Below are 5,325 nucleotides of genomic sequence, written 5' to 3'. Positions count from 1 at the left end.
AATAAAATATAAATTATTTTTCTATATAGAATTTGAAATAAAAATTATTAAAATTGAAGCAGTATATAATATAAGTAATAGTATCAATTATTTTCCAAAAATTTTCTTTACTAACTGCAGAGTACCTGTAATGATAACATATGATATAAAAATATTATAGGAACATAATAAATTTTAAATTATTTCTAGTAAAAATGTGAATATGTGCTTTAAAGAAATAAGTAAATAAACGATTTTATTATTATGTAGATTGATTTCAAATATCTCAGGAATATTAAAAATTAATGATAACGCCACGCTGAGAATCATTATATTTTATGAGATATAAAAAATTTTTATGGGAATTTTCTCACGAATGAAATGTCTGAATTCTTATATTTGAATATGTGAAGTGAAATAACACTTGTCAGCAAAATACAAATTAATTACAGTTTTAAATACATATACATAATTTCCATAAATTCTATTCAGCCTTTATATTCGATAAGTAAGAAAGGTCATATATTTTTAATCTTTCTAGATAAACCTTTCTAGATACCACTATTTATATATTTTGTAAAATGTGTGTTGAAAAGTTTAAGAGCTTAGTCTGAATGCCCTTAACTGAGCAGCAGCGGACCTTTTATAGTCCATTTATAGAATAGACTTATTGCTCTTTATATAATTTAAAACAATACAAAATCGTTATAGGTGCTCTTCTAATAATTGGGTGAAATATCTGGAATTAGCACAACAGATCACTTAAGTTGCAATGTATTTCTCTCTGAATAATAATAATAAAGCAATAATACTAAAACATTTGTATTAATGCTTTTCATACAATAAATATTTTAAATATTTTCTTAAACAAACATTTATATTCATTTGATTTGATTACAAAAGTGGTTTCATTGCACATTTTTTCAATAACTATATCTATATATAGTTATTTTTGATATATTTAAATACATCTGTAATATACCATATTTTTATCATTGTTTCACAGTTTGATAGATTTAAAAAATTATAAAAAATATACTTTTATTTGTCTACCTGCAAATAATAAACTTTTCTATTGTAGTAATTTTAATTTACTATTTACTCTTTGCTATTAACAAAAAAAATCTAATTAAAAATCTAATTCTAATTATACAATATTTAAGTGAATAAATTTTTTTAAATTTTATTTTCTCGATCAGTATCAAATTTAAGTATATTACAAAAGTTCTATTTCTAGCCCTTCTATCAATATTTTAAAAATTTAATAAAAGTTCGTATAATTTGTATTTAGTATAAACTGAATACTAGATTACGGTAACAAAAAGACTTTTAGTTACAAGTGTTCTGAATTATCTAAGTTAATTGCTTCTTTCGCATTTCATAGTTTAGTTAACGTTTATTCGATTTAGTCCTTTTTAAAATTAAACAATAAATTCTTTCACTAATTTATTTTGTTTCAAATAAATAAAATATAAAGAACTTCAGTTTATGTCAAAGAATATTTCTATAACGTAAAGTAGATCATTATGCGCAGCTGATAACTACAAAGACTAACCACCAGGCATCCATGGTTACAAATCAATCAACTAAATTTTTGCGGATGCCTTTGTGATTTCCTCACATGTTTCTATGATTAACATGAGATGGATTGAATCCTTCGCAAATAGCTAAAAAAGCCGTTTTTATTCCTTAGTCCGCGTAATTGTTGATAGAAGAATAGGTAGGTATATTACAAGCAGCCGAGAAAATTAACAAATGCCGACATCTTGCCAATACTAATGTTGAAAATACTGTCGGGTGTATTCAATAAGTTTAGCCTGGTTCTGAACAAGGCTGGACTTAGACACAACATGTGCTTCAGTCTCTCCTTCGGAAGAGATGTACTACAGTAGTTCATGTTAACAAGACAGTCCAAGTCTGGCTCCATGCTACCTCATAGTTTAGTGTCCAATTTAGATGTAGATGTTATCTTAGATATTTCGGATCTTCATCTATGTATTAAGTCGGAGGTTATACGTTTGAAATATAAGAGCCATGTTGCTTTTGAACTAGCTGTTGAATAAATATTAGCCTGAATAAATATCGTCTGTTGCTAGTACGAGCAGAGATTGGAACGGGACGTTCCATAGAAGGGTCGCCAAATCATGCTAGCTCATCCGAACGTTTATTTCCTACTATATTAGAATGTCCAGGTACTCAAATCAGAGTAATTTTGAAGCTACTGCGTAGTACATTAATAAATCACCTACTTTCATGAACTATAAAAATAGATGAGATAATATTGAAATGCAGATATTTGAAACAGCTTGAATAACCGACTGTCTATCAGTGAAAATATGTACATGATTGCAGTAAGAGAAGAGGCTATCAAGATAGCAAAAATTGCTGCTTCAAACATTGAAGTGGAGTTGCAATGGTTGTAAGATTAAGAAATCATTAGGTCCACTAATGAGAATTTGGTTCCTGTACTATCATCCATCTTTCATCCGTCAGTGTAAATAGCTGTCTTCCGATACGTTGTAATCAACCCTGTCTCCCGATTCCCTACAAATAAAAAATAGTATTTTCTTAGTAAAATATCAAGAGGAAAAATGAAATAGCAAGAGGAAAAGAATAAAGTCCGTACATAACCTTTAGTAATGACTCTAGACTTATCATAGACTTATATGGTTTTTCTACTCTTACAGTCATTTACTCCTCATCCATGACACCAAAAAATTCGTTAAGTTTAACATAATTTAAATTTTATTTTATTTTTTATACATTAAACATTATACTATGCAGCAGTTAATAATTCTTCTAATTTTTTTTTTTTTAAGTTTTTATTTTGTAAACTGGCGTAAATGGCACATTTGGTTGAGTCATGCTGTGCTTTTGACACGTTTTCTTTTTCCATGTATTAAAGGCTCAGTTTAATATACTTATTGCTTTATTTTTGTTGTTGCTTTTTTTACTCTCTTAAATGTATATATTTCTCGATTTCTTCCTTTTTAGTTGTTTTTTTTTTACTTTCTAGTCTTATTTGCTCTTGTGCTCGAATTAACTTCCTTTCGTTTTTCTTAAATGTACAACGGAAATGAACCACAACTTGTCATACACTGCAGCACACAGCATAAGAGCATTAATGTGTGTGCGAGTGTGTGTGTGTTTGCATAGCCGAGTCCTTTGATAGAAATACCACAAAATCATGTTCATTGGCAGCGCAGCGCTCGTGAATGAGTGACGACGACTGGTAACGAAGTCTTTTACAAATGCTGTGGAAGAATTTTTTTTTCTGTGCCAATGTGATTACATTTGTTTTTATTGTTGTTTTGTACTAACATTGGCCATATGAATTGGCATCCCATTTTATTCATAGTAAAAAGTGCACTGTTCTCTTAAGCGTATTCGCTCTGAAAAACCTACCTTTGTTTCTCTTAGTTCGCTTTATGTTTTCTAAAAACAATTTAAATCATTTGTGACCGACTTTGCAGCTACATTTTTTTTGTTTTTTGTTTCTCTAATGTTGGCTTGAATAGTACACAAATTTGGATCGATAAGGATTTTATTGTTGTTGTTCCTCTGTGAGCAGTGAGAGCTTTTTAGATATTTTACTCTTTGGTACGTATTCTGTACATGAAAATTGCGTCTGCAAAGTTGCACATGTGATTTATTTTGCAATTTTTTATTATTATTATCTGTGCATGGTTTTTTTTGATTTTCCAAGTAAAAAGGTAAAAACTTATCAAACAAAAAAAATTATTTGTACTTCAGATTATGCAAAACAAATCAATTTGCATAAATGCTTTAATGGAACTGATACACTGCGCTATCTATTATACCCAAGTGCATAATTACGAAAAATTATGTAAAAATTTTAAGATAAAATTAAATTTTCATTTTTTCATATAAAAAATATATATGCATAATCGTGTTCAAGGATTTAAAATTTTATATCACATGCGAATATAACTTTAATATCACTTCCTTTCGAAAATTCAGGCTCAAATTAAGAGCTGAAATATTAACTTCATGGTCTTTTTTTAAGTGCCAGTAAAAGTAAAAAAAAATTTTAAAATGTATAAATTTATTTTTTTTTTACCTTTCTATATACGAGTAGTAAATGTGTCTCCTTATTGTTTTTTTTTTTTTTGCTTTATAAGGTGAATTCTACTATGCCAACGCCATTTTCGCATATTCAAGGACTTCTGTTGCTTTACCATGCAGTTTTATTGAAGTGTACTTCAATTTTTGCAGTGTAGTATTTATTTTATTGACTTATTTAGGTACATAAATTACGTCCGCAATGTGAGCATAAACTTTTTAGTATGTTTTAAATATTTTTCATAACCGAAATGAAAGTAATTGAGTTTAATCAAATTGTCAAAAAATATACCATATAAACAAATTAGTAAAATAAAATAAATTAGAGTACAACAGTAATTTTTTTAAAGCTAAATTTATTTTTTATTTTATTTAAAAAAATAAAATTTAAAAGCTAAATATTTAATTTAGCTAAATTTATTTTGAAGCTACAAGATGAGATGAAAAAACTGCAACCAACTTCAGACTGCTGTCATTTCTAAACCGCTCGTCCCACAGCTGTCAGATTTATTCTAGTGACAGCTCATTATATTGTTTACAAGCGCACAAAAGCATTTTGGTGGGAATTTTTCAAAAAAAAAGTTATTTGTGATGGAATTCAAGCGTGATAGTGTGATTGCTTTGCATTTGGCTGGAAAACCACAAGTGGCTATCGTTAGAGCCCTCCAGCATTTAGAAGTGAATAAATGTTTTGTGTCTCGTACCATCGCTCGTTACCATGATACTGGTAGCGTAGCCCGACGTCAAGGAAGTGGACGAAAAAAAACAGCAACATCGGCAGAAATGGTTCGAAAAGTGAAAAAGCGAATTGAACGAAATCCGCGTCGCAGTGGACGAAAAATGGCTCGTGAGCTGAACATATCGCAATATGCCATTCGGCAAATATTGAAAAATGAGCTTGGACTAAAGCCATTCAAGTTCCAAAAAGTGCAAGATCTTACTGATGCGCAAAAAAAAGTTAGACTCGAAAAAGCTAAAGAGTTGTTTCGCTTGGCCGAAAGTGGTGAACTGCCGAATTTGGTTTTCTCCGATGAGAAACCATTCGTTATCCAGCAGTTTGTAAACAAACAAAATGATCGTGTTTACTTGCCAGAGAGGTCAGCTGAAAATTTGCAACTTCGGTTGGCCATCACAACTCAAAAGCCGGCCATGGTGATGGTGTGGGCCGCCATAACAGCCGATGGTCGCTCGCCGCTCGTATTCATCGACCGTGGTGTCAAATTAAATGCGCAAATCTATCGCGAAAATATTTTGGAGGGAGTT

Source organism: Teleopsis dalmanni, chromosome 2 (assembly GCF_002237135.1).
Source record: "Teleopsis dalmanni isolate 2A chromosome 2, ASM223713v2, whole genome shotgun sequence".
NCBI classification, from domain to species: Eukaryota; Metazoa; Arthropoda; class Insecta; order Diptera; family Diopsidae; genus Teleopsis; species Teleopsis dalmanni.
The sequence above is the reverse complement of the archived record's forward strand: the minus strand, read 5'-3'. Positions refer to the sequence as shown.